Here is an 11,601-nt window from a genome sequence, read left to right as displayed (position 1 = left end):
AACCAACAATTTTTCTTAAACGATTGTAAGTAATTGAAGGGAATTATTTAATTTTTTTAAATCAAATTGTTTATATTGTTGTCTTAAACTGTTGTAAAATTTTGGTTTTGTTTCGTTGATTTGTTTTTGCCTGAAATAATTGTCCTGCATTTTTATTCAGATTATAAGGCTCCTGCGTGAATGTCCTACCCACAAACAGTTTGAGATATATTAAATAAAGTGTGCACACGCAATAACCCATGCATGCACATTTCTAATTTACATCCCAACCAACGTGGAATCGAGCGCATATGTTGGAGTGCAGCTGGCCACTCCCTTAAAATACGCTAATCATATTTATAATATCCATGCGCTTGAGATCCCAAACTCTGCCCAATCAGAATTAATCGCCAAGCAGTAGGCGGTGCTTCTTTTTGGCGTTTCCAGCAAACAAAAGAGGATAAAACGTGTGAGCCTGTCAATGCTGTGGAGTCAGAGAACCGCACACAGGAACAAATAAGAAATAAGAGGTACGACATCGGAAGAAGGTGAAGAAGAAGATGGATGAGGACAAAACAGGCAAGAGGACCGAAAATAAAGTAGTGCTCACCCTGTTTAAAAAGATAGTCGCTGCAATGATATGTAAAACTTTAGAAGAAGGGGACCGCCTGTAGGTGACTATTACCCCAGATACTTTTAATTTGTGTAATTCACAACAAAATGTGTTCATACAGTAGCCTGCTCACAGCCAGATCTTTTTTATGTGAAAACTATGTAATATTTAGCTTGAAATATTTTAAATTTAAACATGCCTGCATATCAAAAAGGATACGAAAGACTTTGACTCCTGTTTTATTACTCAATTTATTATCATAACCCAGGAGAGCTAGTTTTTGTAGGAGCCGGGCCATTCCTCCAACGTATTCGGTGCCGTTAATGTGCCGCAACCCGCGGCGGTTGCTGCTGTCCGTCCGACTAGCCAAGCTGTGCTGGACTCACAGGAACTCATTGTGACAGCAAAAAGTGCCAACATGGTCGCCTTGATAAATGATTAGACGTCCACACAGATAAGAATATGAGGCATTAAATGCGCGGCATAAATGATCACTTCGATAAATTAAACGATGTCTTCACAAATATGAATATGAAGCATTAAATGCATCTGCAAAAATGTGAATTTTTTTGTCCTCGCCTCGATCGTTTAAATTGTTGAAATCAAATGTTAGCAAAGCCACCTCAGTGTGTCGCCAAAATATCCACAGCCTGTAGGAATGTGCGTATGTGAGCCATGAAGTTGGCGTGAGGCAGCTCACATTTCCACGTTCAATTCACTCTTGAAACATTTAAACTTTGCCGTGAAAAAAGGGCGTATGTCAGGTTTTTGTTGATGACGAATGTCGTGTTTTCAACAAGACATGGACTGCCAAGCAACGTTCCCTCTAAGGTGCGCGCCTGCGCAATTGCGCACTGCTCAAGCGTCCTCTGCGCACAGCAAATATATGCCACGCACCAAATCAAATCCCATCTGAATTCTAAACAAAATAAACACATTTATTCTGTGTAATTTTGCAATGCAACTTTGAGTGACAGAGACAACAAGCGGCCCTAATGGTGTTCGTCAACACCGTTCAATTGAATCCCGTTCAATTATTGTAACGTCTATCGAGATGCTTCGAGGCCAGGAATTATATCGATCACTTTATTGAGCAAAACTGTTTATATTCGGCCATAACCACACCAAAAACATGAGTAAAACACTTCTATCTCGAAAAACTAGTCATTTTCTGCCGTACAAACCAGGCCAAAACCAACTTGTCATCTGTCACCACTAAGCCACTGGTGCGTTTATGGCCACACAAAAAGTCGGACAACTCAAACACCACACAAAGTTACACTATGACTCCTCAGTCATGTGTGTGCTTATTTTACTGTCATTTATTATTAATGTTAATTTATTTATATTAATCATGGAATGCTGTTACTAGAGAAAGTTACAGGAATGCACACTTCATCCTATGCTTACATTTCATTGTGCAACATGAGGATGTTTAAGGGGAACTAAATGTGATCTCTGAAAGGGGTACAAATGATTTCCAAAGCAGTGCTTTTGGTATAAAGTTAAGTTAGGTTAAATGAAAGTATTATTATTATTATTAATTATTATTATTATTATTATTATTATTTACCTTACGGTATACATCAAAAATAATATTGAGCAAAATTTAATTGAAATATTGTCGATGTGGCCCTCCAGCAGTGCTCGGGTTGCTCATGCGGCCCCCGGTAAAAATTAATTGCCCACCCCTGCCGTATAGTGTTCTGTGGTTACTTTTTGGTTGGCCAACGATTTACGTTGTATTGCGCACCCTGACGGCAAGTGTGGGAGTCGGTTCTGAAGTATGAAGTAAAGAGACGTAACTTCATCACCTCGCCTGGTTATTGACTCCAACCCAGAATATTACACGGCCCATAGCTATGCTCCTTCAAAGGCTGTGCTACTGGCTGCAAAGCATTGCACTTTCAAATACAACAATGAGTAGAGAGGAGTGTTATGTGTGTATATGTGTAAATAAATGAACACTGAAATTCAAGTATTTCTTTTATTTATATGTATATATATATTAAAATTTTTTTTTTTTTTTTTAAATATATATATACATATATATATATATATATATATATATATATATATATATATATATATATATATATATATATATATATATATATATATATATATATATAGCTAGAATTCACTTAAAGTCATTTATTTTATTTATATATATATACTGTAGCGTTGAACGGGTTTGACAAATGTCTTTGCTTGAAGATGTCAAGAAATGCTGACCCAATGAACGATCGGTTCAACTTTTAATGATCAAGTCCATTTTAAACACACGCACAGAAGTGAAAGCACAGCATACTTAGTCAACAGCCACACATGTCACACTCAGGGTGTCCGTATAAAACAACATTAACACAGTCACAAACATGCACCACACTGTGAACCCACACCAAGCAAGTCGACAAACACATTTCGGGAGAAGATCCGCACCGCAACACAACATAAACACAACAGAACAGATACCCAGAATCCTTTGCAACACTAACTCTTCCGGGACGCTACACAGCCCCCACCTAGCTGGGTTCGTTGTCCCCAACAGCCCATGCGTTCATCACAAAGTCACGCAAGTGCTGAGGCAACCGGCGTCGTCGACGCCCCTCTGATGGCGGCTGGCTGCTACCACTGTCTGCAGGTAGGTCGGAAGGGGGGGTTACCTCAGCATCTTCGTTGCTCCCTGGGGGTATCTCCCTTTTTGGCAGGATGCTTGACTCCAAGTGCCCCCGGCTCTGGTCCAATGGCTGGTGTGGGGCCAAGCGGTCTCGGTGCAGCACCACCAGCCGGTTCCGAGGTGCCAGTCGTATCCGATAGACCACGTCGGACAACTTCTGGAGGACCATGCAGGGTCCCACCCAGTGGCTAGTGAGCTTTGGGGAGGGTCCTTTCTTTCTCACCGGGTTGTAGACCCAGACATGCGCGCCTGGTTCAAAGTCCTGGCCTCGATTGCGGAGGTCATATGCCCGCTTCTGTTGGGCCCCAGCCTCCGTCAGGCTGGTGCGGGCAAAATCGTGGGCCTCCCGCAGCCGCTCCACAAGGTTGTAGTAGTAGTCCAGGCCCGGTGCTCCTCTCACTTCTGGTTCTGGGGCTGGGCCAAAAACCAAATCAACAGGCGTGCGCAGTTCGTGACCAAACATCAATGATGCAGGGGTGCAGCGCGTTGACTCCTGCACCGCTGTCCTGTAGGCCCAAAGAATGAGTGGGAGGTGTAAATCCCAGTCTCTCTGCCGCTTGTCGGTGAGAATGGCAAGTTGTGTGGCCAAGGTTCTATTAAAACGCTCCACCAACCCGTCGCTCTGAGGATGCAGCGGCGTGGTGCGAGTCTTTTTCACACCCAGGCGACGGCACACCTCCTGGAATACCTGGGACTCAAAGTTCCGTCCTTGGTCGCTGTGCAACTCCTCTGGAGCTCCAAATCGGCAGAACATCTCCGAAACCAATCTCTCTGCCGTTGTTGCAGCGCTCTGGTCGGGTACCGCATACGCTTCTGGCCACTTCGTGAAGTAATCCATGGCCACCAAGATGTAACGGTTTCCGCTATCAGTGACCGGAAATGGGCCTAGAATGTCCACACCCACTCGTTCCATGGGGGCCCCCACCTGGAACTGCTGTAGGGGAGCATGGGAGCGGCGTGTGGGGCTTTTCTTTGCTGTGCATGCATCACAGCGGTGGACGTGCATCTCCACGTCACGGCGACAGCCCGGCCAGTAAAAACGCTGCCTCAGTCGGAGCAAGGTCTTGGTCACTCCAAAATGGCCAGTCCCTGGGAAGCCATGCATCACTTCGAGGACCTGAGGCCGCAGCACATGGGGCACCACGAGTTGGAGGCAGCATGTTGTCCTGTCGGAGCTTCCCAGCGACGATACAGCAGGTCGCGAGACAACAGGAGGCTGTCCCACTGGGAGTACAGTGCTTTGGTCTCAGTATCCAAGTGCACCACTGTGGTCCATTCCGGCCGCTGCTGTGCCCCCACCCAGCTGCGAGCTCTCTCAAGCACTGGGTCTTGTCTTTGATGGTCGATCAATTGTTGGGGGGTGAAGCTGTCCAGGTCGACCGTGATGTCATGTTGCCTGACTGCAGCTACTGATGGGTCTGGCATGCACCGCTCTTCCGCCCGCTGGCAGAAACGACACGCCTCCTCACAGGGCCGTCTGGACAGTGCATCAGCGTTGCCGTGCAGGCGGCCTGGTCGATGAGAAATCGTGAAGTCATATTCCTGCAAAATCTCAACCCACCTGGCCAGCTGCCCCTCGGGTTCCTTGAAGTTCAGCAACCAGGTGAGGAAGGCGTGATCTGTCCGCAACACAAACCGTTGACCATAAAGGTAGAGACGGAAATGACGAAGGCCCAGGACAATGGCCAACAATTCCCGACGGGTGACGCAGTAGTTCCGCTCTGGCTTGCTCAGCCCCCGACTGTAAAAGGCCACGGCCTGCTCGCCGTGATTCCCTTCCTGTGACAGCACAACCCCCACACCGACATCACTGGCATCTGTATCGACCAAGAAAGGTCGGCTGGGGTCTGGGTAGGCCAACACTGGGGCTCGGACCAAGGCCTCTCGCAGCTGTGCAAAGGCCTCATTGCAGCTGTTAGTCCATTCAAATAACTGTCCCTTGTGTGTGAGCTGGTGCAAGGGGCCAGCAATCGTTGCAAAGTCCTTGATAAATCCCCGGTAATAGGATGCCAGTCCCAGGAAACTCCGCAACTCTTTAACATCTCTTGGCGCCGCCCAGTCACGGACAGTGGCAACTTTGGCTGGTTCAGTGGCAACACCTAGCCCACTGACGACATGCCCCAGGAAGGAAACTTCACGCCGAAGCAAATGGCACTTTTTGGGGTTCAATCGCAGCCCAGCCTGACAAATGGCCTGGAACACATGCTGGAGGTTCTGTAGAGCGCCCTTAAATCCTGCAGCATGCACCAGGAGGTCATCCAGGTACACCACACAGCGATCACGGGGGATGGATGCCAGCACTCTCTCCATCAACCGTTCAAACGTGGCAGGTGCGTTGCAAAGCCCGAACGGCATCACCTTGAACTGCCAGAGTCCTTGACCTATTGTGAACGCTGTCTTTGATCGAGCTTCGGCGGCCAACTCCACCTGCCAATAGCCACTTCGGAGATCCAGGGAGCTGAACCAGGAGGAGCCAGTGATGTAGTCCAGCGCATCATCTATGCGCGGCAACGGGTAGGAGTCCTTGCGGGTTACATCGTTGAGCCGTCTGTAGTCGACGCAGAACCGCCACGAGCCGTCCTTCTTCTTGACCAGAACTGCGGGTGCTGCCCATGGACTGCTGGAGGGCTCGATGACGCCCGCCTGGCGCATCTCCTCGATTTTTTCCTGGGCAGCCAGTCGTTTGGCAAGGGGCAGACGGTGTGGGTGTAGCCGGATTGGTCGTGCGTCTCCTGTGTCAATGTCGTGGAGTACGAGACTGGTGTGCATGCAGTCTTCATCTTTCGCTGCAAAAATGTCTTGGAAGGCATTCAGTAAGCTTTTCAGTCGCCCCTGCTGGGTGGTATCCAGGCCTTGACTGCTTCGCTCTAACAGTTCTGCAATAGCCTGCTGGGTCTCTATAGTAGGCGGTCTATTAGTAGAAGGGTTAGGTTGAGACTTCTCCTGGTCCACCATGAAGGCCGTAGCCGGGGATGGCTCTGTGGGGGCTGTCACTCTGCAGGCGCCTGGCTCATCAGTACCCTGGAGGGCAACTGTTTTCTCACCAAGATGAAGCGTGGCCCTAGGCACATCGACCACAGCTCCCCACATCTCCAACAGGTCAAGCCCAACAATGCAGGGGTCTTGAATGTCGGCCAGCCAGAATGGGTGTCGTCTCTCTTGGTCCGCCACCTTAATGCACACTGTCCCTTGGCCCAGCATGGCAGCCTTGCTACTGGTGACGGTTGTAATTCGGGCGTTGGTGATTGTCCAGCCTGATGGCAAGCTGCGCTGCAAGTGGGGAAGGACACCCGGCCGGATGATGGAGATAGTGCACCCCGTGTCAACCAGGGCTCTGCAGACTGTTCCATCAAGCTCACATTCCAGGTATAGCCCCCGGGCCCTGCCCAGGCGGCCTAAGCGCTGTGCGTCACATTCGGGTACAGTGGAAACCATCCCGGGTGTCAGTTCCCCGACACTGACACCCCTCTCTAGTTTGACGACACCTCAGCGGCAACGTCAATGGGGGCAGGGGCTGGACAGTGTCTTGCAATGTGGCCAGGGACACCGCAGCGGTAACAGTCCACTTCGGTCTGCCTTCTCCGGGAGAAGCGTGGCCGGGGCGTTGCAGTCACTTGGTCGGTTCCCTCTCGTTCGGTCTCGTCCCATCCAGCCTGGCGGACTCACGGAACATCACGGCGGCCATCTGGACACAGGATGTGCTCCACACGTTCGGCTTTAGTCAATGCGGCAGAAAGAGAGTGTTTAGCAAACAGTCTGAGATGTTCCCGAAGTCGTTCAGGCTGTAGACCACGGACAAAGGCTTGCACGGTGAGCTCTTCCTGTAATACTTCTGGAAACGCTGGGTGGCCCCTTCGCACCAGACGGCGAAGGTCCGCAGCATAAGCTCCGAGACTTTCTCCCAAAAGGCGTCGCCGCTTGTACAGCTGCTCTCGTGCTTCGTCTGCATGGATTGGTCGCCCGTAACATCGTTGAAGAGCCTCGCGCATGGCCCCCCATCAGCCAATTCCGCCTCTTGTAAATCGACCAAACACTGTAAGGGTGGGCCTTCCAGGGACAGTGCCACATGCCCCGCGGTTGCCACATCAGACCAGCCATCCAAACGTGCTGCTAGCTGGACCTGGAGGAGGAAGGATTCAATAGAGCCTTCTCCACTATAGTGAGGAAGCTTTGGAGTGGCGATGCTTGGCCTGTAGTCATCTCGCAGGGAATTTGTGTCCACCATCACCGCAGGAGAGGCACTTCTTCGCCATGCACTCCTTCCAACATGAGGCGCACTTCTTCCATCTGGTTGAGCTTCCAATCTTGTCCCATCATATTGAGATTCCATTCTTCCTCCAAGTGGATGGGCCTCCCGTCCACTAGGGTGGCGCAGGTTCCTCTCATTTACTTGGTGGTGAGGTAGTTGAGCCTCCAATCCACCAGGGCGGCGCTTGTTCCTTTCCTCTTCCTGGTGAAGAGGTAGTCGGTCTTCATCCGGAAGTGCATTCTCCCAGCACTTGATGAGATCCTCAAGCTTCTTTGAGAAAGCCATCCCACTTCTGACACCAATGTAGCGTTGAACGGGTTTGACAAATGTCTTTGCTTGAAGATGTCAAGAAATGCTGACCCAATGAATGATTGGTTCATCTTTTAATGATCAAGTCAATTTTAAACACACACACAGAAGTGAAAGCACAGCATACTTAGTCAACAGCCACACATGTCACACTCAGGGTGACTGTATAAAACAACATTAACACAGTCACAAACATGCACCACACTGTGAACCCACACCAAACAAGTAGACAAACACATTTCGGGAGAACATCCGCACCGCAACACAACATAAACACAACATAAACACAACAGAACAGATACCCAGAATCCTTTGCAACACTAACTCTTCCGGGACGCTACAATACATAAGAAATACTTGAATTTCAGTGAATTCTAGCTATAAATATACTCCTCCTTAACCCCCCCCCCCCCCCCCCCCACATACACACACACACACACACACACAATCTCCCGACTTTGGAGGTCTCAAGGTTGGCAAGTATGGTGGGGATGCTTGTAACTCAAATGTTTGCTTGCAAGTTAAAGCATAACAATTAGCCAAGAAACAGCTCTTTTCTCAAAACACTCTTAGATTGGGGCACTCTTAAAGGCCTACTGAAATGAATTTTTATTTATTTAAACGGGGATAGCAGATCCATTCTACGTGTCATACTTGATCATTTCACGATATTGCCATATTTTTGCTGAAAGGATTTAGTATAGAATAACGACGATAAAGTTCGCAACTTTTGGTCTCTGATTAAAAAAAAGCCTTGCCCCAACCGGAAGTAGCGTGACAACACCGGAGGAAGGGCTGCTCACATCTGCACATTGTTTACACCAGCAGCGAGAGAGTTTCGGACCGAGAAAGCGACGATTACCCCATTAATTTGAGCGAGGATGAAAGATTTGTGTATGAAGAACGTGAAAGTGAAGGACTATAGCGTGCAGTGCAGAACGTATCTTTTTTCGCTCTGACCGTAACTTAGGTACAACGGCTCATTGGATTCCACACTCTCTCCTTTTTCTATAGTGGATCACGGATTTGTATTTTAAACCACCTCGGATACTATATCCTCTTGAAAATGAGAGTCGAGAACGCGAAATGGACATTCACAGTGACTTTTATCTCCACGACAATACGGCGAAACACTTTAGCTACGGAGCTAACGTGATAGCATCGGGCTCAAATGCAGATATAAACAAAAGAAATAAACCCCTGACTGGAAGGATAGACATAAAATCAACAATACTATTAAACCCTGGACATGTAAATACACGGTTAATGCTTTCCAGCTTGGTGAAGATTAACAATGCTGTTGCTAACGACGCCATTGAAGCTAACTTAGCAACGGGATCTCACAGAGCTATGATAAAAACATTAGCGCTCCACCTACGCCAGCCAGCCCTCATCTGCTCATCAACACCCGTGCTCACCTGCGTTCCAGCGATCGACGGAAGGACGAAGGACTTCACCCGATCATCCGTGCGGTCGGCGGCTAGCGTCGGCTAGCGTCGGCTAGCGTCGGCTAGCGTCGGCTAGCGTCGGCTAGCGTCGGCTAGCGTGTCTGCTATCCAAGTAAGTCTTCCTGGTTGTGTTGCTACAGCCAGCCGCTAATACAGCGATCCCACCCACAACTTTCTTCTTTGGAGTCTCCATTGTTCATTAAACAAATTGCAAAAGATTCACCAACACAGATGTCCAGAATACTGTGGAATTTTGAGATGAAAACAGAGCTTTTTGTATTGGATTCAATGGGCTCCGAATACTTCCGCTTCAACTGTTGACGTCACGCGCAAATGTCATCATATCGAAACGTTTTCAGCCGGAAGTTTGCCGGGAAATTTAAAATTGCACTTTATAAGTTAACCCGGCCGTATTGGCATGTGTTGCAATGTTAAGATTTCATCATTGATATATAAACTATCAGACTGCGTGGTCGGTAGTAGTGGGTTTCAGTAGGCCTTTAAGTTGAGGTTCCACTGTAATAAGGTTGCAGAATGTGCTAAAATGCATTATCATACTTTGGTATTTTTTTATTTCAACTATTTTTCCTACAGCATGCATTGAGGTTATAACATGTGTTTTAATTCAATGACTTCATTAATCGAACAAACTAATTCATAGATCACTTGATTACTAAAATTCTCGATAGCTGCAGCCCTATACTGCACACAGTCAAGGCCCTGGTTGACCTCGATGTAACAGGGAAAGAAGGTTTGGATCTGTAATGGCATATCAATATGGCTAAAAATGTGGGACAGAGGTTGGCGATGAATTAGGCCAGCAGGACATTGTTTCTTCAGGGTTAGAGTGATGCTAAAAAGGCTGCACATTGACGTGAGGCTGAGTAAGACCCATCTGCTGCCCTCTGCGACTAAATGGATTACCTGCTATACCCACACACTTCACAACCCTGTGTGTGTGTGTGTGTGTGTGTGTGTGTACGTGTGCATGCTTGTGTGTGTGGGGGGGTGCGTGCGTGTCTGTGTGAGACAGCTGGAGCAGTGGTAATATATCTTAGAAGACAGCGATACAGGACAATCTGCTTTGTTTCCCTTCAACCAGCTGTTACTGTCTGCTTTTTGCACCTTTGAATTTAGCACCCAACCAAAAGCAAGGATGCTAAACTGTGAGTGTTGACCAAGTTTAAGGCCCAATGGCCTTTTTTAACACCCTTTATTCGTGCATCTATAATTAACCTTTAGGTGTTTGGTCAATGTGACAGAAGCTTTATATAATTATTAATATTTGCACTGTAGTGTAGCAGTAGTTTATATACACTCATCATGGCCACAAATGTCATATTCTTTTTGAGTTGTTGATGATTTGTTCTTTTCTGAGGCTAAAATGTTAAAATATATTTTTTTACACTTTTAAAAAACAAGAATTGGGTGCACCATTTTGAATTTTTTAAGGATTTTCTCTCAATTGAACTGGTTCAAAATTATATATGATGACCAGTGTTATGTTCTAATGTATGTCTGGACCCCGATATACAGAGATAGCAGGCAAGTGCACGAAGTAAGTCCTTTCTGTTTGGGAACATGCAGAATTCTTCTTTTTATCAATCCTCTTGTCGATCCTCTGTCAGTTGACTTGATATGGAAGCGCATAAAAACTACAACATGGTTGACGGGGTGCAAACGTGGTCAAAGGGGGGCTTGACCTAGAGGAGAGCTTTGGCTCGTAAATGGGGGGCCGCCCACAAAAAGGCGCTTCCTGAACAGACAGTCATGAAGCGGCTTGAACATGGTCTGCGAAACAAAATCAATGCAACATTTTGACCAAAGCACCACCATGACATGTTATGTAGACCAGTGTTTTTCAACCACTGTATCGCGGATATTGTTTGGTGTGCCGTGGGAGATGTTGTAATTTCACCTAATTGGGTTGAAAATATTTTTTGCAAACCAGTAATTATAATCCGCAAATGTGCCGTTGTTGAGTGTCTGTGCTGTCTAGAGCTCGGCAGAGTAACCGTGTAATACTCTTCCATATCAGTAGGTGGTAGCAGGTAGCTAATTGCTTTGTAGATGTCGGGAACATGGTTTGTCGTGATCACAACATGCAGATGACAGCGGGAGGCAGCGTGCAGGTAAAAACGTATCTAATGCTTAAACCAAAAAATAAACAAAAGGCATTGAAGCTTAGGCATGGCTATGCAAAACGAAGCTAAAACTGAATTGGCTGCAAAGTACAGAAAAACAGAATGCCGGACGACAGCAAAGACTTACAGCGTGTGGAGCAGACGGCGTCCACAAAGTACATTCGTACATGACATGACAA

Source organism: Entelurus aequoreus, linkage group LG11, assembly GCF_033978785.1.
Source record: "Entelurus aequoreus isolate RoL-2023_Sb linkage group LG11, RoL_Eaeq_v1.1, whole genome shotgun sequence".
Lineage (NCBI taxonomy): Eukaryota > Metazoa > Chordata > Actinopteri > Syngnathiformes > Syngnathidae > Entelurus > Entelurus aequoreus.
The sequence above is the reverse complement of the archived record's forward strand: the minus strand, read 5'-3'. Positions refer to the sequence as shown.